At 34.8% G+C, this 24496-nt stretch overlaps 2 long non-coding RNA genes across 2 annotated transcripts in view; both read left to right on the plus strand.

Annotated features, from left to right (window-relative positions):
* The window catches only part of LOC125964438 (uncharacterized), a 337716-nt gene extending 321391 nt beyond the window's left edge, over nucleotides 1-16325 (plus strand). The window contains exon 5 of the long non-coding RNA XR_007477429.1: nucleotides 15364-16325. This is a non-coding gene — a long non-coding RNA (uncharacterized LOC125964438). The remainder of the gene's footprint in view (nucleotides 1-15363) is intronic.
* Nucleotides 16326-16328: 3 nt separating this feature from the next.
* LOC117199115 (uncharacterized) lies at nucleotides 16329-22484 on the plus strand. Its single transcript, XR_004480297.2, has 3 exons — nucleotides 16329-20858; nucleotides 21911-22058; nucleotides 22465-22484. It is a non-coding gene; the product is annotated as an uncharacterized LOC117199115 (long non-coding RNA).
* Nucleotides 22485-24496: the final 2012 nt, after the last annotated feature.

Genomic DNA, 24496 nt, shown 5'->3' on the forward strand with positions numbered 1-24496 from the left:
TTAGCTAACTGATGTGTAGTCAGATCAGAAATAGATGAACAACAAAATAGTTGGGTAATGAACCAATGGAAAAAATGAATGAAACTTACAAGCAAAGGCTTTCAAGAAATCAAATTAGATATTACGGTTGTATGTTTGATATGTTGTAAAATTCAAACAAAAATGGAAAAAAATCTCTAGGCCACCAATTATTCCGTTATGCCCAAGTTACTCAGCTGTTTTAAATCATAACTTTCCCACTTCTGCAATGTTACACAAAGGAAGAAATTCAATAGGGAACAAGACACATGGAGAAAAGTATTGATTTCAACACTATTTGTAACATCCCCAAATTAGAACCCCAGAGATTCTCAGCAATTGGGAAACAGTTAAACACACTATGGTACTTTCCCGGAATGAAATTTTATACAGCTACTTAAATTATTAATTAGACAAATAGTAACATGCGATTAAGGGAAGAGCATGAGCTTTGGGATTGAACAGACCTATGTTTGAATCCTTCTGCCACTTCCAAAATTCTCAGAATACAGAGGGACTTCTAGAATCTCTGTGCCTAGAAGTTCTTCCTTACCTGATGGAGACTACCTATTTTGTTGGGTAGTGAGATCCAAATTCAAAAGTCTACTCTCAGAGAGGGCAGTTTAATTTTGAGTTGGTGCTGTGACAATACACTTAAGAAAGAGATGAACTTCAGAATTAGATAAGCCAGGATCAACTTCTAGCCATTTACTAGTGGTTTGATATTGGGTACATTACTTTACTTTCTTTGAACCTCAGATTCCCTGTCAACAAATTGCAAATAAGGATATCACTTACCTCATGGAGTCATTGTGATGATAAAATAAAATGGCATGATCTATACCAGCACCAGACTAGATAGGAATTAGGTGTTGAATAAATGGTAATTATTTGTATTACTGTTGGTGGGTCATTATACTAATCAAAAAAACAACCCTACTCAAAAAGATTTTAATTGTTCATTTTTGACTAACTTATTTTCAATATAATATTAAAGACCCTCTGTAACTGTGCTCCAATTCAACTGCTTGGCCATTTTTCCTAATAACATTCCTTGCATAAGCCAGTTGTACCTCTCTCACCTGGTCGTTTCCCAAATGTTGTATGAATTGCCCCCCTTTAAGCCTTACCTCTTTCTCTGCCCTCAGACCCGATGTCTTTTCTCTCTGACGTTGCCTTCTCTAACAATTCTTCTCATCCTTCAAGGCTCAACCCAAGTGGAGTTGTTGGTAGTCTCTCTCCCCTATGTTCTTACACAGTTTCTTTAAAACAGCATGCTTCCCATTTTCCCTGCATTATAATTTTGTTTGTGTCTGACACTTCCACTACATACTAGGCTGTTTTAGGACAGAGACCATTTTTCCCCACATGTTATTAATTTTTTTAGCAACTTAGTCTCTTGTACACAGTGGAAGGTCACAAACTATATGTCAAATTCAAGACCGACTGAAGCTCTAGAAATAACCTTGTGTAACCCTTCTTGATGGGTAAGTGCCATTTGAAGTACCCATTTGAATGTGATTTTTCTAACTTTTACATATCAAATTTTCATTTATATGAGATTGGTCCTGTAAAGGCAAAAAGTATTGGAATACCTGACCCCAAATCACTTTTTTTCCACTCTAATTTTAATTAATTACACAGATATAAGAATTATTGGTACAAGTTACATGGGTATCATACTCTTTCTGTCTAGGCTAATTCATGGTCATAGCCTCTATGTAATCCGCAAACTCTATCCCTGGCTTGCTTACAACAGTGCCTGTAGTATTGTGGGAATTTTTTACTACTTAGAAGTATGGAAAGATAAATGCATTCATTAACATGGTATATTTGGGAGACTTGTAAATCCTCTGCAAAGAAAATAGACTTGAGATTTCAAACATGCTTTATAATTGTTTCTTTAGAAATAAAGAAATTTTAGGTCTTTAAAACTGATTTACTACAAGGGTGGTGAAATTGGGAGAAAGAAAAAGCCAAAAGCCTTGACATGAATGTCAGCTCATCTTGAAAGAGTTCTTAATTTCAGTCTAATTAAAATAATTTTTTTTAGCTACCTGGTCTATAACTTCACCCATTGATAAGTAATATCCATTAAATCTCAAAAGATAAAAGCTACCCTTGTAGATTTTTGATTTCTTCATATCTTTACAAATCTAGGAACCATTTTTACAGAACATTGCTCTCTGAGTGACTGAAAAGATCAATTAAATTGCAAAATCTGATACATATATAAAATATATATGTGTATACGTATACATTATATACACATGTAGGTTTTTTCTTTTCCAAAGAATTTATACCCAAATTAATAGCCTATTCCTTCCTGACCTAGAGAATTTGGCTAAACCCTTGGATAAAACATTCTAAAATGGTTCACGATACTCACTTTCTGACAAGGAGTCAGTATATCTGATAATCCAATCAAAGAATCAAAATGCCTGATTATAATCTTACGACTTTTAAATATCCTATTACTTTCTCTCAGTGTTTCATATTGAATGACCCAACCCTGGTTAAAGAAGTGACTGGACCTGCCATAGTTTGACAAAGAAAACCCATCAAAATTTAAAACTATCAAGGTCAGAGTAGACTTTCAAAAATCTTTATTCTTGATCATATGCAGTAGTGAACTTAAACTTTAAAGATAAATCCATCAGTGTTTTTCAAATCAGTAGAAGATCCAGTTCTCTTTTATCAGAAATAGAGAAGGAATCATTTAAGCATTACTTATTTTTCTTCAAATAGAAGAGACAAACTAGTTCATGTGCAATCCTAACTTGTAAGTATTATTTGATTTAGGAAGAATCTAGAATATGTGTTAAGAATCTTGTCTTATGAACCCTTTCTCTGTTTCACCCCAGCCTCACCCTCTGCCCCTGCATTCGCCTCATGTTCATCTTTATGCGACAAAACAGGACTTCTCACTCCATCCTGAATATGTATTTTTATTACTTTCTACCTTGCCAAGTTCCAAACCACTTTTAACTTTGTAATATTCTACTATTTCCCCGTGGAGACTGAATGATACTTGTATACCACCACTATAAACAAAATATACATGTAAGCAAACAGCTAGTACAAGTAAATGCTGCTTTGATATTAAAAATTAATTATTAGGATTTAAAAGCCTTTATTAAATAACAAATATAATCCTTAAGCTAGTTTAATGGTAATTATATTTGAGTACCTACTTTTAAAATTTATGTTGTGATGCAACACCTAACCCCCCAAAATTAAAACTATTATCACCACACAAATTTATATGTAATATGCCTAACAAAGGATTTGGAATATTGATGAAATACCATGTCTTGCTAGTACTTAAAAAGAGTCAAGGTAATATTAACAGTGAAATAATCCTTTAGCATAGTAAGAGCAAAAATCACAAATAGACATGAAATATTTGCCTTTCTGAGACCATTTCCCTCAGTCTACCAGCTCAAAACTGGATGAGAAATCCATTCTTAGTTCTTGAGGATGAATTAGGACTGGCACACATTTGTAGAGTTCAGTAGCTCAGAGTGACACAGATAGGGCATTTTTCTATAAAGTTTTCATAGCCTGTGTTGCATGGATCACATATTAAGAATTTATTTTATAACTAAAAGGCCAGAGAAATTGTGAGAAAAGAAAATGAGTAAAAAGTTAAATCAAACTTAGATAATACAAAGTTTTAGTAAGGAATTAACTGCTTTCTATTACCTTGTAATTCTTAAAGATAATCCTCACGGCATTGAATAATTCATTATTTATTAAATTTAGTTGTTAGCTGGGCATATTCTAAGATATTACCAGTTAGAGAACACCTAAGATAAAATATTTTTAATAAGAACCCACCTGCTGAAATTGTCATGGGAAGTCTATTTTGTTTGTTTGTTATGAAAAAGTATTTGTGGAACAGTTTGTCATGCTATTGGTACAGGTGATTTTCTATGGTAGATTATGAAGATTCCTGGATATTTTTTTTCACAAACATAATAAATGTTCATTTATATAAAATATGTGTATATATGTAAATATATTATATGTTACAGATGTCTTAAAAGTATTACACATGTGAATAAATATATAGGCATCACAGGGTCACAGGATTCTGGAATACATGTGAATTCAAGTAACAAAAATGTTTATAAATAGCACTGAAAACTTTAGTCATGTAGATTTCCTTATGAAGCATACTTTAATATTGCAGTAGAGAACAGTGTGGGAGTTGCCTAATTTTAGTTCTATTTTAAAACAATGAGAAATTTAACTGGCTGCTTAATTTTAAATGGCATATTCATAAAATTAAGCTGTGTCCATTCAAGAGTTTTTCCTATCAAGTTAACTTTCCCTGTGCTTACCAAAAACATTATCTAGTAGATTTCTGGATCGGTTGGTTCATATTTGAAAAAGGATAGATTGATTTTTAGTGGTGTTCACCCCCAAAGTGATGAAACTAAAAAAGAAAATTGGGGATTTTACATTTCAGGAGCAATAGGGTAAACAGATATATTGATATATTAGGATTTTTGAAATTATCTACAAAATTGTGGACATTTGATCTGGAAAGGACATTAGATCCTGATTCTACAGGGGACCTGAAGAGAGTATGTGTTTCCTCTAGATCCCACAGCCAGTTAATAACCAGCGATAGACAAGAGCCTTTTGGTTGGGTGCAATTTTCTATTGCCCTGAAATTCTTAAAGGTAATCCTCAGGACACTGAGTATTTCATTATTTATCAAATCACATTTCCAACCCTTTCGAATATTTTTCCATAGCCTGTGTATACAGTGAATGATACATAAAAATCAGTCACATGTTTACCATGTGAATGAACTTAAAACACCTTTATGTGAATTCACTATCTAGTGGGAAATTGCTACTTACTATGTGAGCACCATCTGTCATTCAGTAGGGAAAGTATACCTTATTACTATTTTTTTTCCACTCTTTTTAGTTAGAGGTACAACTCATAAAGAAGTTACTGATTATTGATCCAGTGTAATTGAAATAGCCACACATTTGAATAAGATGGCTAAATAATGAAAATAACATGTTCACCAGTATATTAACTAAGAAAAGAAAATAAAGTATATTTGTGATTTATGTTTTTTTTGTTTTGTTTTGTTTTTGGCTACGTTGGGACTTCATTGCTGCAAGCAGGCTTTCTCTAGTTGTGGCGAGCAGGGGCTACTCTTTGTTGCAGTGCGCGGGCTTCTCATTGCTGTGGCTTCTCTTGTTGCGGAGCATGGACTCTAGACACACAGGCTTCAGTAGTTGTGGCATGCAGGCTCAGTAATTGTGGCTTGTGGGCTCAGTAGTTGTGGCTCACGGGCTCTAGAGCGCAGGCTCAGTAGTTGTGGCACACGGGCTTAGTTGCTCCACGGCACGTGGGATCCTCCTGGACCAGGGCACGAACCCGTGTCTCCTGCATTGGCAGGCAAATTCTTAACCACTGCACCACCAGGGAAGTCCCATGTTTATGTTTTTTAAACACAACAAAAACTGGATTGAGAAGCTTGCCAGACATATTCATTTTCCCAAGAATATCTTTTTTATGGCTTTAGTGAAGAAAATGATGCATTTGAATCAATATATTGTACATAATTTAAATGTCAAGGATACAGTTACTCTTCTGGGTTTTTATTTGCTTTAAATTTATCAAACTTTTATGGAAGGCTCTTTACCACAAGGATTGGCTGCATCAGATTTTGTTTTTCAGGGAATCTTAACTTTTACCCTATGTGCAGTTATATGCTTCCAGGGTAGAGCTAAGTGGCTGCTGCTCTTGGATTTCTCTTCTTCCAGTGCCAGAATCACCTCCCTGCAGTACTGCATGTGGAACATTCCTAATCCACATTTGTTTCTCCCAGGACGCTGGTTCCTTGGGGACTTGCCTACCTAGCTTGATGGAAGTATTCCAGCTCTGCTTTCTTTAGAGTAGTATTTCTCCTTCATTTTATCTAAATAGAGGATTATATTAGTTAAACATGATTAAATTTGAGATATGAGTAGGTACATTTCTGGTATCTGGTTTTGTTACAGTTTCTTATGGCCTATGTCTCTGCATGTAACATAGTGTTTTAATGTGACCATCTTTTAGTAGCTACAACTCCTAGGAAAAAGTTTGGAAGCAAGTTGTTTGAAAGAAACAGGTATTTAAGTTCTTAATTCAATTAGTAATTCATAAAGTCTATACTGATGAGGATGCAAACAGCCTTTATAAGCTATAATTTCATGAAATGAACATTTTGTAAAAGTGAATGTTGAGTTTGTAGATCCTTAGACAAATCTTCACCGTCGGTTGAATTTATTTAAAGAGCTTTTCTGGTCACCTTTGAACTTCAATGATTTCTCCAGATGTACAGAAGTGAACAATGTAAAAATCTTGCTGTTTCAGCAGAACTGATTCCAGCTGGCTGGGAACTGGATCTGCAAGTCATTGGTTACAGCTGTGTTTCAATTTATGTGATGGTTGAAAAAATAAATTACCCGATTAGATGGCTAGAAAGAGGACTCTTTGTTTAGCCCTTGTGTGGGGACTGAAAGTGTTTATGGTGCTGTTTTCTACGCAGTCTTTGCAAAGTAAGCTGGACAAATAGACTTATTCAATGCTCCTAAGAAATGTTGCATATTCAGCTTTAATTCTTTGCTAAGGAAACTTTTTTTTTTTATAATGCTGTCATCCAGCAAATGTTTTAAAGGTCTAGCATTTAAGAGAAGCAGTAAGTTTTCTGTCCTACTGAGCACTGCATTTGGTAATTGAAAAGCTGTTTCCTTTTAGTGTGTGCTTTAAAACATGTCTTTGTCAGGCATATGAATTAAAATACATTTCTCTTAAATTCAAAGCTTTATAATAGCAAAGTATCCAAACATAAATTCTAATTTAACCCTTTTCTTTAATGGGTTATGTCTCATGGCACGTAAGAGAAAATTAAAGTAGTAAATAAAGAAATATAATCAAGCATTACTGCAAAAAATTGACATGTCTGTGGGCCACTTAGGCTATGAGGGGTTTGAATTTGTGACTATTTTTGTTGTTATCTAAGTAAAGATTACAGATAAGAGTAGGAACCGTATTAAACAGCATGTAACTTTTCAGGTTAGTAAAAGTCAAAATGCTAGTACCTCTTGGAGATTGTTACCCTCCCAAGAGAATTAACATACTAATATAAGATTGTATGAAGTTTTTTTTAAAAAAATTGTTTTCCAAGGTAGGTTTTCTTCCTAAGGTTTTTATAAAATCCTTAAAAGGGACAGAATTCTCGAGTGAACTTGAAAATGAGGCCAAGCACTTGATCAGGTGTTATAATGTCCACCAAGTTCAATAGCAATTCAGTGTGGGGAATACCCAGGAACATATCATTTTTTACCAAGATTATTCTTTAACCATTTCCTTTGTTAGACTGAGATATGTATTATGGAATTTAAGTGATGCGGAATGAATAACCGTAATGTAACCAAAAGGAAACAAAGGTGGGATTGATCTGTCTTGAATTAGCAGACACTTTTGCTGTGTCAGGCTATTTTTCTGATCAATGGAAGTATACCCTCTAACCCTTAACAAGTCAATGCAATTGCTTGGAAAGGATGGAACAAAGCATGAGAATGCAGGATACACTTGAACCTTCACAGTTCAGAAATATTTAAATGATGTTTATATTGCTTTAAGTATTTTCCCCTCCTCCCATGTAATGGTAGCTTCTTCAACATACATTGAAAACCTATATAATAAGGTTCAAGAGTATGCTGTAGTGGCATTCTTCATGAAAGAATATATTTTGAAAAGTTAAAACTTGTCTCATAGTACTTATACATCTAAAAGTGTGTTAATCAGGAAACAATCTCCATCACTTAGCATGGAGACAGCAAAGTGAAAATTAAATCTTGAAAAAAAATATGTATGATTGTGTGATATTGTTTCAAAATGAACAGAAAAAATCAGGAAATGAAATAAAAATATCTATCAAGAGAGAATATTTTATTTAAGATAACTTACCCTATCATTTGTGTTCCATTCCTACCTATCATAATCAATGGATAAAGTATTATCTTTTCCTTATGTTAAAAAGCTTACAAAATTAGCATATTTTTTCATATTGAAGAAAACTCAAAATCTAGAATAAAAGTGATTATGAGCAATCAGAATAATAATTATCCATTAATAACTTTACCTCACCTAAGTTAGGCAGCATTCAAAATGAGTATTCTTTAAAAAATCAAAAAAGGTGTTTTTAAAGTTTTTGATAGATGATAGAGATTTTTAAACCTATGATTCACCTGATTTTCTGATATCTTTTTTTTCCTTAGGCTTCTAGAACCCACCTAAGTAGTTTTATGAACTGACATATTTTAGCCTGAATTTTAAATGCCTTTTTAAAGCTAAAATATGTCTATTCAATCAATTAATCCTAGATTTGTTTAAATCCGTGTAGGCTAATTTTTATCAATAAGTTGTCCAAGGAGACTGTGAGTTCATCTCCTTAGTGCATGTACCATAACAGTGTATATATATTTTTCTAAGACTTAGAAAATTACTACCTCCCTACATCTAAAATAAAAATATTTTATATATTGTTTCAAATCAATGAAAATTTAAATGTAAATAGGGTAATCCACATAGAAGATCTAATATAACATTTTAATATTGCCATATTCTGCAGCTAAGATGAAAGGTTACATTTTTTGAGATTTAATTATTAGGTGAGATATCACAGGGACATATGAAGAGGATTTATCATTAGTCTTTCTGGATATAAATGCTACTGGACAGTACTATAACTATTAAATGATGCAATTATGCATAAAAACATCTAAATAGTAGGTAGTAATGACCAACACGTGTTTCCAGTTTTACTCCCTTTCATTGCACAAAATTTTAGAGCTGAATTAGGTCTTGGTGATGAACCGAGTTATCTCTCCTAATTTTAAAGATAAGAGAACTAAGGTTCCAAGAGTGAAATGACTCATCCAAGACCATAAATTTTATTATTTACCAAATTGGCACTCGAACCAATTACCTGACTCCTAGGTTACTTCCCTTCCAACTTCTTTTGAAACTGTTGTATATAGAACATAAGGAAAATAGTACAGTTGGCCCTCCAAATCCGTGGGTCCTAAATCCACAAATTCAACCAACCGCAGATCAAAAATATTCCACCCCCCTCTCCCAAAATTCCAAATGTTTCCAAAAAGCAAAACTTGAATTTGCTGCATGGTGGCAACTATTTACATAGCATTTACATTGTATTAGGTATTATAAGTAATCTAAATATGACTTAAAGCATATGGGAAGATGCGTGTCGGTTATATGTAAATACTACACCATTTTATATAAGGGGCTTGACAGTTCCTTATATAAGGATTTTGGTATCCCCGGGGGTTCTGAAACCACAGATACTGAGGGATACCTGTACTCTTCCGTAGTTTGTTAGCTAAAACATAAGTTATTATGGCTCCTTTGCCATAGTATTCAAGCTCTAAATATGACAGTAATTCTGAAGTCACTTGATCATTTCCACCTAATGTCCCATCTTAACAAGTGAAGATTAATTTTTCACTCTCTCATCTGTTAGGAAGCACATTAACAGAGCAGAAACATTCCTTTATTGTTAGAACGTATAAGCCTGCTAACTATTGAAAAATACTCTTCTGGATTGCAAGATGATTTGATATGGCATAATTTTTTTCCATGGTCTCCAAATTGCCCCTCATTATTATACCCTACCTTTCTCCTGAAAGAGAAACACTCCACCAGCATCTTCAAGACTATTTGTTCATGTGTGTGGCTGTACAACAGTCACTGTCATTGTCACTTCCCCCTCAAGACCTCCCTCAAGTTCGTATTCTTGCTCTAATTACCCCTATCTCAGACTTGCTCTCCTTCTGTCATCTCTCTGGTGTGGCTTTGAATGTGGCCCCCTTGTGGATATTGATAACAGACTGGACTGGCAAGTGGGTTACACACTTGGGGAAAGCAGTGGGGAGGAGAAGGGGAGAGGAAAATGGGGGGAGGGGGGGAGAGAGAGATTGGTATAGAGTGTTACAATCATACATTTTCTAAATAGAAGAATGAACATTAGATTTCACATGGCAGGGTCTAAAGGGTCATCCTTGAAAGGAAGAGAAATCTGTGTGATTATTTTTCCATGTTAGTTGTGATGCTCTGCACTTATATATCAAAAGAGTAAGAAAGAAGTAATTTTAGGTTGACGAATAAGCGTTTTGCCTTACAATCCAAAAGTGTCTGAGTTAAACACTGAATCATCCCCTAGTCCAAATACTAAAATACTAGAAGAAAAGATGTCAGGTTTTTTCTTGTTGAAAACCAGCTGCATCACTCACCATGAAATTTTTAAAGTAATAACATATACACTTATGTTTTACTTTATTTTCATTTTGCTTAAGATAATTAGTTCCAGAATCTGATTGATAACTCAAAATTATCTTAACAATGTCTACACACACACACACACACACACACACACACACACACACACACACCTGTTTTTCTTTAATAGAAAATTCCCAACCAGGTCATCCTAATTCACTGGCATCTGATTCTTGTCTCCCCTGCCCTTTAATTATTCTTTTCTCTTTTAAAAAATGGAAGAAAATGGTATAACCATACTTGTTGCTCTTAACTGCAATTTTTTGCTTATATGAATAGGATTTTTAAAAATTGCTTTTTCTCTGTATTTTTGCTACTCACACTACTATTACAGCCCTTCTTTTTTGAAAATAGAAATTTGTAATATGGGTTGTTTGACACCAAAAAGAGCATGACTCTCATTTCTGGAAAGGTTAGACAAATAAGCATCTGACAGATTTATTCGGAGACTTTAGTTTGAGTATGTTTTTGTGTCTTCTGATGGTTTTGTTATCAACTACCTTAAAGTTCATTTCTGTACAACCCTTCCCCTTAAGTAATCTTCAAAACTATTAGTAAATAAAAGTATTAGATGCTCTTTAGTCAAATGGAATTCTCATATTTTAGATCTTCAAATAAATCAATATAAATTTCATCCTCTTAAAATAGACTGGAATAAAAGTATTGTGATACAGTGACCAGTTATGCTATAAACTTTCACAAGGACAGTTTAAGTTAGCACTGTCCAATAAAGCTTTCTGCAAGGTTGGAAATGTTTTATAGCTGTGTTGTCCAAAATGGTAACCACCAGCTACATGTGCTGTTATACGTTTGAAATATGGCTAGGGCAACAGAGGAACTGAATTTTTACCTTATTTAATTTTAATTTTCATAACTACATGTGGCTGGTCACACCTTATTGGAAAGTGTAGGTTAAATAAAGCAAAGAAAATATGCAAGTAATAAAAAAACAATATATTCTGCACATCCATGAATTTTGAGTCAAAGTTAGAGCTGTAGATCATTTTTTGTCCTCCATCTTCCTTATCTTAAACCTCATCAATGTTCTTAAACACAATTCCCATAATAACAATGAGTTCAAATGACCTCTCTGAGAAAAGATCGCTTGCCTTAGTAATAAGGTAGAAGGCAGGTTGTATTAAAGTATTTCAGAGCAGTCATTGCTTCCTTTAACTTAATACATCATTTGATAAACATCCAGATCTATCTTAGTTTTTTTTTTAATATTTATTTATTTATTTAGGCTGCACCAGATCTTAGTTGTGGCAAGTGGGATTATTTTTTTGTTGTGGCGTGCGGGATCTTCAGTTGCGTCACTTGGACTTCTTAGTTGCGGCATGCATGTGGGATCTAGTTCCCCAACCAGGGATCAAACCTGGGCCCTCTGCATTGGGAGCACAGAGTCTTACCCACTGGACCACCAGGGAAGTCCCTATCTTAGTTATTTTTTAAGTTAACGGAACAAAACTCGAATAATCCATAAAAATAATTGATCTAGGAAGACCATACTTGCATTGCTTGCTCAAATTAAGTATAAAACAGACTGAAAAATTTACTTTGTAAAAAGTTTAGCCATAGTCAGAGTCTCATTTAGGGATGTTTTAGTATTGATGAATGGAAGTTTAGAATAAGAAGAGACCTTAAACCCATGTCTATGACAGACATAGTTGAACTGATTGATTACATCTTCTTTCAAATAAATATTGATTTAATCAAGTCTGGATTTCCAGTGGCCCAATGATGGTCTTGACAGAAGCCTGGGCACTTGAAACTGGCTCACCCCTGTCTGGATATAAATATTTTAAATGCCTGGACATTTATAATTATTATTTTTCTTCAATCCTTTATTCGTGATTTTCTAACTCGCTTGGGTAATGTTTTTATGCCTTCTAGAAAGTTATGCGTGTGTCTGTCTCTGTATGTAATAAACAGAGATAGTGTGGAATAGGAAAAAGAAAGTTGTATTTGCATCTGTTGTTTCTGATTCACAGAGCTGGGAGTGAGATGCTTATGCAGGCAGTCCACAGAGCTAAGATATCAGTAGGCAGTTTGCTGTAAGCACATGTTCAATTATTAAAACAGTCGACATTTTATGTCTGATAGCCATAGCGAGGTCATAACGTTAATTTATCCAGAGTATTGTGGGCAACTGTCTAGAAAAAAAAAAATAGCATAAAGGACACTGATGATGCTGGAGAGAGAGAGGAAAAAAAGATGGATCTGAGCAAAGAGATTTTAAGAGATGACCAGTTTAATACACACACGTAGAACAGGAAGGATGAAGGCGGCAGGCTTCTCACTGTTACCAACAATAAGTATTTTAAGCTATGCCGTGCATGCATTAATTTCTGTTACAGTTTTTCATTAAACTCTAAGCTTGAACATTATTCTGGAATCTTTGGTTTCTGAAATCTAATTTCATATTTCATTTGTTGCTTCAGGGCTCAGTGATTCTCTGCTCTTTCCTCTCAGTCCCTTTCTTCCCCTTCTCCACCTTTCCCCTCCCTCTTCCTATTTTCTTCGTTTTCTTTTCTTCCTCCACCTCGTATTCTTTTCCTTCCTCCCTTTCTCTCTCCAGTGAGAGTGTGTACTTAATACCATGCTTCCTCCGGATGCCCACTTCTTTATTTATTTGTGGTTTTTTGTTTTGCACTTGAGTTTTTCCTTTTCTTTCCTTTCTCTTTCAAATCAGGAGCCTGTAGGAGCTGATGATAGAGATACGTAGCCTACTGCAGATGCTTCTTTCTCTCTATGGGTTGTGTGATGTTTTTCTCTGGAACCTCTGCAAATGATTTTCCTTCACGTTTGTTGCCACAGTTCTGTTGCCAAACTGCTACCTTAGTTGGTCCTGCAGTGCCGCAGTGCATGCTGGGATCTGTCTGTGTCGGTAAACCGAAATTTCTCCAGCCCCAGACAGCAATAGAGTTGGCTTGAGAATTGTCGTACTTTCCTTTGTATGTATTTCTTGTATGCTGCAGAGTCACTGATGGCTAGCTCTGTCTGGCAAGTAATTCAGAAATATCGCTCGTGTAGAATGGAAAGGTAGGCAGTTTACCACATTCTATCATTAAAGGGAACAGTTGAAGAACAAAGGAACTGGATAAATACCTATATACTGCTTTTTATGTTATGAAACACTGTAGTACAAACACGACTGTGTTCAGCCAAAATTGTACTTCCTTTTGTAACAATGCACATAGTAGATTGTTTTCACATATGTACACAAATCCATATTTTACGTAAACATATATTTAATTATAATATTTATAGCCTGCAAACATTTCTTAGTCTCAAAGACTTTCACATATTCGCCAACATGGCTATTTATTATTATTTTTAAGAGTTATTAAATCGAAAAAGTAAAAAATATACTAACATCCTGTTGGTTGATTTCATTCCAGCAAGTTAGAATTTCAACACAGTTTAAGTCATATCGATGATTCAGATCCTGGCAGGTCTTGTAATTCCTGTGAAATGAGAGCACAGCTAATACAAATATTAAGCAATTATTTTTATTAAAATCAGGTTTTTTTTCGTTATTCAATAGAAATGATTGATCTATACAGATCCACCTAACTCATCTGTCTCTTGGGCTGCTTGGGGGCTTCATATAGAAGTGCAAAGGCTCTTTTTGCTCTTTCATCAGCTGGGAAGGGGGAGGATGGGGGGGAATGAAGGCATAGAATAAAGTCTAGGACTGCTAAAGAATTGCTGGCATTATTTTTCTGTCACGTGTGTGCCTGGCTGCCTGCTTCTTGAGGTAGTGAACCCAGGGTGAGACTGTGTCGGAGCCTGTTTCCACAACTGTATTTGGATATCTGTGTTATTGATCGGGGGGAAAGGGGTGTGTATCCAAGTTTGAGGGGAGGGGAGGACTAACTGACTACTGGCTCACTGAAGCACAAGACAGCTTCTTCCGGAAAGATGTCAAACAACTGAGACATAGCCACAGAGGAAGTAGAAAGGTGGAAAAATAAGGAGACCCTGGAAGAAATGAAGGCTTTGGGGGCTTTTCCTTTTCACTCCTTTTCTTTCTTTCCTTTTTTTTTTTTTTTTCCTTCTATCATCTGACCTGCAAAGGCTAGAGTGACAGCGTCATGCAAATACTGCAGTCCCGCAGGTCTGGGAGAGGGTGGATGCTAGACTGTGAGTTAATGTTAATGATGAGCGCAGTGAAAATACCAGCCGCTGCCACCCCCTGCACACAGAAGCGCTCTGAGTCAGCATCAGATGCTTTGCCTCGCCTCTCGCTGGGTGTCTGTATGCCTGTGCGCGCGCGTGCTCGCTCGGGCATCCGTGTCTAGCCGAGGGGAGGGGGTGGCGTGTGAGTGCGTGGAGGGTAAAAGCCAGTCAGTCAGTGAGAAGCAAAGGTACGTTGGAGAGCAACTAGAATCTGACTGATTTCCATCTTTGGAGCATCAGATGTATTCCCTAAGGAGGATGGGTCTCCGTGATGGGGGTGGTATAATTATGTTAATGTCATATTTATGGAGGGGTGAGATTTTTCATTCTAATAATTGGTTGAATGCTATGGTCAAAAATTGTAAAGCCATATTCAGTTTTAACGAAAAGCATGGACTTATATCTAAGGACTGTTTTATTTTTTGCTTTTTGTGAGTGCTGCTTTTTTGTTTTAATTTTTTTAACTATTTACTATTTTAAGCCATAACTGATTCAGTATGGAAAATCAAACGATAAACAGAAAGAGATCTTATATAATGATGCATTACATCATGGAGCAGAATATTTAAAGTCTTAACAAGGCAAAGTAAAGATCTGGACAGAGGGTCGGGGGTGGTGGTTGGAAAGGGGTGTGGTACTAGGGTGGAGGAGGGGGCCAGTTAGCAAATATTTTGTTCAGTATAGCTTTCCTTGCAGCTTACTTGGAAATGGATGATTCACCTGTTCTACAGGAAAACATTCTAATTCTTTCCGTTTTTGTTTTTTCCTCCTCTTTTCCCTTTTAAGATCAACCACTTCAGAAGAACCAGATTCCACTTCTGTGGCCAGGACTTTTATGTTATGGCTGGTCCGATTGTTTTACCCTGCGTTCTATGCTACTAAACCTTGGATCATTCCTAAAGTACAAATTCTGTTCTCGAACCACAAACAAGGCTAAAAGATCGGAGGAAATTCAGTGAATATGCAGGATTGGGATTGTGTATTTTCAAAAGTATTGAGCTTTATAATGCAATTGTTTAAAAGTAGAGCCTTTTTTTTCTTATGTTGCCAGCATTTTAAGTTACGTGTTTATTAAGAGGCATTGCTCAAATAGCTACAGAGTATGCATGGAAATATTGGCTGTCTGAATAGTTTGGAGATTCAAAGAGAAATAGCAAGCTTCAGAGGTATTAAATTATGACATGCAAAAAAGTTTTTGTTTTATTCTTAACTGCAACAGTGTATATTTAAATTAGAGTTAAAGTGTTATATGTCCTGGGCCCACCTTACAAGTTGTGCTGTGTAGATGTGTAATGGGAAGCAAAATTTCAATTAGGGTCCCATTAACTGGCATATAATCCTTCTTTAATGTAACAGAGGTTATGGTGTTGCTGTACAAATCTGCTAGAAACAGATTTTAACCCATTTTTGGTCTCTTTCTTGGATCTAATGGAATGACTCTTAACTGTACATTATCTGCATTGTTTCATACATTCTTCATTATTTTAAAGTCTGAAATTAGTCTCTAAATGGTTGTCATGAATATTCAGCTCATCCTAACTTTATATACCATATATATATTTCTGCGTATGTATTTTAATTAGTATTTAGAGGAAAAAGTTAACTGAACCCAACTGTAATTTCGAAACTAGCCTTATCACTGGAAGAAGAATTCTACCGCATCAAACCAGACTTTTCCTAGTCCCTGAGACCCTAACTTGTGAGGTATTTTAGTAACATCACAAGTCAGGCTCTTGGGACCTAGGCGGAGGGGAACCAGCAGCTTTGGACCTTATTGATTGTCTGCAGTTACCATCAGAACAAAAGAACATACATAGATTCTGCCTAGGAGAAATGAACAATGCTCTTCTTTATAATCAGCAATGTTTTCACCATGACCCACCCCCCAAAATACTATTTTCAGAAACTGTACTCTAAAGTGATGACAGAGTGCACAGGAATAGCATTTGTATTATAACAACATTAATATAAAAGCAATATATCTGTGTAAGAAGCAAAATTAAATACAAGTGTTTTTAAAATGCTTCTTTTGGTGTATTTAAGGTGGCTAGCCTAAGAGACTAACTCCTTAGTTAATAATGAAGAGAGTGGTTTATATTTGTAACTTTTTTCTTATGCATAGAAATCTATACATTAGCTACTTAAGTAAATCCTTTATGTTTTCACACAACTACAGCTGAGAATATGTAATGTATGGCTATAATCATGCTTGAGGCCTAGAAATAAAATCATTTGCCATCTTCTTTATTTGACCCTATTAGATTTTATACTGATTTAAGAAGAATGCTGCATTATACTTAGTATTTATTGCCAGAGTTTTCTTTAGTCTTTTTAACCAGACAACATGCTTTGTATGTCTTATTATAAGACATTATCTTGTTATAAGAGTTCGAGTTATCATAATTAGCAGAAATATAATACCTTTTAATTTTTGCATTTTACTTGGCATATATCATGGACATATGTGTGATAAATTAGTAAACACCACCTATGAAGTCAGGCTGTTCTAGTTCATCTATCAGCTGAATCTGAACTGCAGACTTTTATGAGAATTTTAGTTTTATATGAGGTAACTATTCCAACTATATCATGTCACATTTGAATATTATTAGCCATTGCCATATCAAATGTGCTTTTTTGAGAGCAGAATTATACATTAAATCTATTTTTAAATTTTACAATAATGTTGCAGATAATAAGATTCAAAATGGAGATGAGAGATTTTCCATAATAGGAGAAACAAAATGATTTCATTCTTTAAACTCTATTGCTTTACAGGGGTACTATAAATTATATATATCTTCACATTTTTAAAATAAATTTCTGAATGTGTTTTAGAATACTGTAATAGAGTCTTTGTTCACCTTTGTATTGGACTTGTTAGAATTACTTATGATTTGAAGTATCACAGAATATAAATCATCCACGAGTTATAGTTCCTAAAAAATTGATGTTACAATATCATAAACATATTCCTCACTTATGAAGGCACATAGAATGTGTCTAAGCATATATCCACCCTGTATCTATTCAGATTCTTTACTTATATCACCTGTTTCATTTATCTGAAATTTTAAGTGTGTGTATGTGTGTGTGTATAAACAAATGTTTTAAAACTTCAAATGAATGGAGATAATATAAACCATAAAGTTTTGGGTAGTATTTATTTTTTACTTCTTTTAACCTTATTCTCATTGTAATCAAGCATTTTTAAAAGCATAAGTTTCTCAATACAAAGAACTCTATGTATATGTAGCTACAAGTACACAGAAACTTGATTATATTTAATAGCCACGTTTACACAGTGTATCAGAAACTACCTCTTATATAAAACAATATCACATACAGGTATATGTTTACAGACACCTGTATGTATAAGATGTTCCATCAATTTAGTTCCAAAATAATGTAAGGGATATATGTTTGTTGGCTATAGTGATATCAAATATAACTATTTCAAATGCAAGATTTTTTTATGTCATCATATTTATGAACCACAATATATATTAACTTCTGTTTCATAGTCGGAAGATACCAAAGCTAGATTTAAAATGCAATTGTGTTTATTTTCCCCAAAAACATATAAAATGTATATATTTTTACTAATCGTCATACATTCTCTGAACCCTCTGTATGTAACCTTCCGATCTATGAACTATCTTTTCTGAGAGCGTCATTGATAAAGCTTTTCTCTTACTCCATAAAGGTGAGTAGAGCTATAAGTGGGTAACTTTGTTTATATAAATTACTTTATGCTGTATATGGATAGATGGATGCCACTTTTTTTCTGCATTTCTATCTTAGCTGTCACAGGATAATATTGTTTGGGGGCTGTATAATATGATTTGGAAAATCAGATCATGCTAAGCTTAAAATAAAAGGAAGGATCTGCAACAAAGAGCAAGAAAATGATGTGTTGCATACAAAAAAAAGCAGTGATATTAACAATTCGATGGCTTCCTGGTTAGGAGACCAGCCTGAGCCAGACGCATATATTAAAGGCTGTCTGCTGCCGATGCGAGCTTGCTCAATGCGGTGGAAATGAGGAATCACCTCCTCTCTGACACCAGCTTATTTTTACATTTTAATTCTGAAATAGAGAATCACTGTTTTACATAAATATACTAACCCCTGCTTGATTCTTTTCCTTTCTCACATTGTTTGCTAATTTACTGTGAGCTTCAGGTTCTATTTTTTTAAATATCATCACTCACCTTAAACATCTATCAAATACCAATGAAGTAGTAGTTTTTCTTTTGTCTCTTTTATATTGCTCTGTTAATATTGTTATACTCATGCTTTTAACTTTTAATCTCTGTAAGGAAAACAGCAGTTTTTCAAAATGACATTTTTTAAAGCCATTTAAGGTCCATCAAGGAAGGCACTGCTGGAATTTTGCCAAATCTAAATATGATTATATTTCATTTCAGTGCTCATGGGGTCAACATCTTTCTGAGTATAGAAGTCCTTAACACTTTAGTGTTCCAGTGAAGCTGCAGATGAGGTGTAGAGAGATTCTCAAGTCATTTAAGTATTAGGCTACATAAATAATGTCAAGGAAGAGGTATAGGTATCTCAGGGGAATTATAGTACAGGTTAATTACTAATGAAATCATAAAAGGTATATACTATCTTAAATTTCTTACGTTCAAATGGACATGCTGGTACGTGTGCCTAGGCTCAGTTTAATTCACCTGATAAATATTTAAATGGTTTTGCAAGTTGTCATGTTTGGATGAGTTTCGAGAAAAGCAGTACGTAAAGGGTTAGCTAACGCCCGAATTTTCTTGCCATTTACACATGCAGAGCATAGCCTACATTTCGGTAGGCAACGAATGCAGTCATCCTTTTGATTACTTGGATTCTTTTGTCAAATTTCTTACTAGACATTTAACTTAGCACTCAGGTCCCACTGATCCTTTAGTGACTGTATTTGGAAAAGGAAAACAAAGTTCCTAATATAGAGAAGTTTTCAAATATCCTGAATGTTTGTAAGCAATATGAAAAACAGACTTGTTAGTGCAGCTTTGCAAATACATAGTTAGTATGTAGAAACTTAGGTGCTATCATTATCTGTCATCTCCATCTCCGTATTTAGTTTTTTTATCTATCAGTAACCAACTATACTCTGAGGCATTATATGTATATATATTAATATATGTTAACATATGTACTTAATATATATCAATATATACACATGAATATATAAATTAATATATACGTTTTATATATTTACATATTATATATATATATCTTAATTTTTTTAAACCCTTGGTAAAAATAGTATGAAAAGTGAGACTTTGTCATAAACTTATCCACATTTTTTCAATAAATTAGCTTCTATTTTCATTGAATGTTGCTTTTTCCCCAGCTTTATCAGATGGAGTGTATTACTAGCCAATAATATTAACTTGTATGTAATGTCTTACTTGTGGAAGTTTGAAAGCAGATAGAACTTCTTAAACATCTTTATTGGAGTATAATTGCTTTAAAATGGTGTGCTAGTTTCTGCTTTATAACAAAGTGAATCAGCTATACATATACATATATCCCCATATCTCCTCCCTCTTGCGTCTCCCTCCCACCCTCCCTATCCCACCCCTCTAGGTGGACACAGAGTGCCAAGCTGATCTCCCTGTGCTATGTGGCTGCTTCCCTCTAGCTATCTCTTTTACATTTGGTAGTGTATATATGTCCATGCCACTCTCTCACTTCATCCCAGCTTACCCTTCCCCCTCCCCATGTCCTCAAGTCCATTCTCTACATCTGAGTCTTTATTCCTGTCAAAAGCAGGTAGAACTTGAAGGTAACTGAGATTAAGTGAATTTGAGATTAAATAGTGTTATATAATCAATCAGCTGATTCCATGCATATTTTATGAAGAATTTAAAAGTGAAAAACTTTCATATGGTGAAATAAATTTTTCCTTGTATCTGATGTAAGAAATGTGATTTTTAAGAGTGTTACTTTAATAATTAATTCCTGAACAAATAAAAACTAGCGTAAAAATAATCATGGGCTATATCTGTTAGGTCAACTAAATAAGAATCGTAACTCCTAGGTTTCATCTCGGCCTTTTAAGGTTTCTGGGGTGCTTTGGGTTCTTTTACGTAGGTGGATTTAACCATTCCCCTTTTCTAAGAAGTTTCTTCCTCTCTGTTGGTAGGTGTCTGATGATTTGTGGGCACCAAATGGCTATTCTGTGGAGTCATCTCTCCTTGCCTTTGAATTAGTTTTCCCTTGGCCATGAGTCAACATCAATATTTTATACATCCAAATTGGTAGGTCTTTCTTGAAATTCTTCTATGTATTTTTCTGGACATATAAGTGAATTGTGAGAAATTAAATGTACTTTGTTATTTATGGTCTTTCCAGTTTTCAAACATCTTCACTAAGAGATTTGGGTGATGTTGAAACGTTAGCCAATGGAAGCATTTGGTTTTGTAGGATTTAAAAATGTAATGTCTTTCTCATGGTAGACTTCTTATTCTTAGCGGTGATGGGGGAACCGGTAGGTGGCTAAGTTATTACTCTGTTAAACATCACGCTGAAAACCCAGCCCGCGCATTTCTTTTTTTTTTTTTTTTTTTTTTTTTGCGGTACGCGCGCCTCTCACCGTTGCGACCTCCCCACAGGCTCCGGATGCGCAGGCTCAGCGGCCATGGCTCACGGGCCCAGCCGCTCTGCGGCATGTGGGATCCTCCCGGACCGGGGCACGAACCCGCGTCCCCTGCATCCGCAGGCGGACTCTCAACCACTGCGCCACCAGGGAAGCCCAACCCGCGCATTTCTAAAGCTTGGGGAGGATTCTACATTAGACAACATATTTTGTTGGGGGGTTACACCACAGTCGGTTCCCTTCACTTCTCTCTCTTCCTGACACCCCCTCCACCCAACATGGAGCCTTTTCAACTTCTTCAAAGAAGTGGGGAAAAAAAAGTAGACTCTTTATTAATGGCAGAAAACAAACTGGCTGCTGGACTTCGGAGACAGCCTTCTAATAATAAAGCAGAGTAGGCACTGGAACAAGGAATTCTTGAACGTACTAAATATATAGGGAAGCCTATTTAAATTCACCAGAGGGGCTTAGAGGACAAGCAACAGAAAGTTTAGAATTCAATTCAAGCCATGCCAGAAAATGAAAATGTACCTTAAAAAGGATTTCTGAAACAATTGTTCAAAGACATGTCAACTTTTAAGGTTCTTTCGAGAATAATGAAATTTGTACTTTAATTTCAGCGGTGATTTTTTTCAGTTAGAAAGGAAAAGTGATTAACAGGATATCCAAGGAACTGTGTCTTATGTTTAAAGAAAATGTGTTTTCTTTCTGTAGGGTGTGCTCTAGTGAGGTCCGCCAAGTACACTGACGAAGATCGCCCAAATATATACATGAGACAAAGAGATGATGTATTTTTTTCAGCACTTAGATGCATCATAAAATGGAAACCCTCTTCCTACTTTGGAAGAAATTTACTCAACTTGTATGTTCTCTCTAGTTCCTTTCCTCCCATTGAATTTTATGACATATTATTTTAAATAAATGTAATGAAGTAATTCTGAAAGAGTAAATTGCTAATAAATAATAGGACTATGTGTTGCTAAATTTGAGAGGTAAAAAAGATGATCCCTACCTTATCTCTTATTGACTTTAGAAAATGCTCTTTAGAAAATGCTCTTACACTTTATAAGACGTGCATCTATAAGAAGTACCACATCTATAAGAATGTATATTTTATTAGTCAATGTTGAGATAAAGAACTGCTTATAAAGTTTATTTAAAGGCCTTTATGACTGACTCAGGGAGGAAATTTCTAGTGGGCTTTTTCTTAATGTCTTCTTGTAGAATTAACATAGATATTAAAAAAGATTGTCATTCTTTGTCTCAAGGATTACAAGTTGTAAAGAGGATGGAAACTTGGTCTCACTAGTGACACATCTTTGTTGCCATTGAGGAAAGATTCTGCTTGAGAATGAAACCCACGTGAAATTCACCAATTCATAAATACAACTTATTACCACAAAATAAACTGTTGAATCATTAATTCATCCATTCACTCATAAATGTAAATTTAACATAAAAACAGAATTCAATGAATTAAGGCTGCATAAACATATGGGACCACTATGGCCAATTAAGATGTGACCATTTAACAAAATTTGATTGACTTTCAAATGAAATGTCAGATATGTGAATATTAGTTATAGATGTTAACTATTTAATGATAAAAAGTAGTTGTTGCCTTCAATAAGTTAGATGAAGCCTGATTCATAATTTACCAAACAATTGTATTGCTTTCCACTTAAGTTTTAATGACATTTTAATATCAAGGACATTTTAATATCAGGCTTAATGATTGATCAGTGAAATAATCCAAGTAAATTCCTTAGGTCAGTGCCTAACACCAAGGAAGTACTCAATGAATATTAGCTTATTTCTTCCTGTTTGGATTTTAGTATTTGCTTTTGCTAAACAGACTATTTTTTTCATCACCCAAATTTACTGGGTATACACTGTCTCAAAGGGTGAGATGCAGACACCATTAGGAAATCATTTCAGCTCCAGGGAACTCACAAATCATTTATTATAAACATCTTTATCAAGGGTTTTCTGAGTGTCAGCTATAGGAAATAAAAAGGGGAAATCTGCTCTTAAATAGCTTATGGTCTACAAAACATATCTTTCAGTTGTCCAACACTTTTTATCGTTTTTGTGTGCCTTAACCTTTCATAAGTTCTGTAATTTGGAAGTTTTATTCTTTTTTATATTTTATAGATTAGCGTTTTATGTGGTTTGTCCTACTTTCTAGTTGTATATGTGATAACTTATCTCTTTATTTGAGTTGCTTTGGACAAGATATGGGATACTATTAGGATTTTTCACTGCTGAGATTCTGGTCATGTTATTCCCTATACTATGCAAAGGTCTGGTGATTAATCACCATAGATAGACCATGAAAATATTAATAACTGTGGTTTATAAAAATGGCACTTCCAGAATAATTGGACCAAAATGCAGTATTTACATATGATTTCAGTCCATCTAAAAAAAAAAGCCATCATTTAATTTTTTTAAACATCTTTATTGGAGTATAATTGCTTTGCAATAGTGTGTTAATTTCTGCTTTATAACAAAGTGAATCAGCTATGCATATACATATGTCTCCATATCTCCTCCCTCTTGTGCCTCCCTCCCTCCCTCCTTATCCCACTCCTGTAGGTGGTCACAAAGCACTGAGCTGATCTCACTGTGCTATGCGGCTGCTTCCCACTAGCTATCTACTTTACGTTTGGTAGTGTATATATGTCAATGCCACTCTCTCACTTCGTCCCAGCTTACCCTTCCCCCTCCCCGTGTCCTCAAGTCCATTCTCTACTTCTGTGTCTTTATTCCTGTCTTGCCCCTAGGTTCTTCAGAACCACTTTTTTTTTTTTTTTAGATTCCATATATATGTGTTATCATATGGTATTTGTTTTTCTCTTTCTGACTTACTTCACTCTGTGTGACAGACTCTAGGTCCATCCACCTCCCTACAAATAACTCAGTTTTGTTTCTTTTTATGGCTGAGTAATATTCCATTGTATATATGTGCCACATCTTCTTTATCCATTCATCTGTTGCTGGACACTTCAGTTGTAAAAAAGCCATCATTTAATTTCTTAAAAAAAAATTAAATTGAATATAATGATATTGATCATGCAGAGTTTCATAAAGCAGCAATTATAATAATTAGTCAAAAGATCAAAACATTCTAATTGGGCTATTCTCTGGGAGTTAATAAAATATGCAGAATAAACTTGGACTTTTTAGACTTTTGCATCATAAATGCTACCATTGAATAGTGAAGCAGAAATAGAAGACCAAAATTCTAATACCACTCTTACCACTAGTTATCTTATGGGACTGAACCACTCTCCTTTT

Source organism: Orcinus orca, chromosome 5 (assembly GCF_937001465.1).
Source record: "Orcinus orca chromosome 5, mOrcOrc1.1, whole genome shotgun sequence".
NCBI classification, from domain to species: domain Eukaryota; kingdom Metazoa; phylum Chordata; class Mammalia; order Artiodactyla; family Delphinidae; genus Orcinus; species Orcinus orca.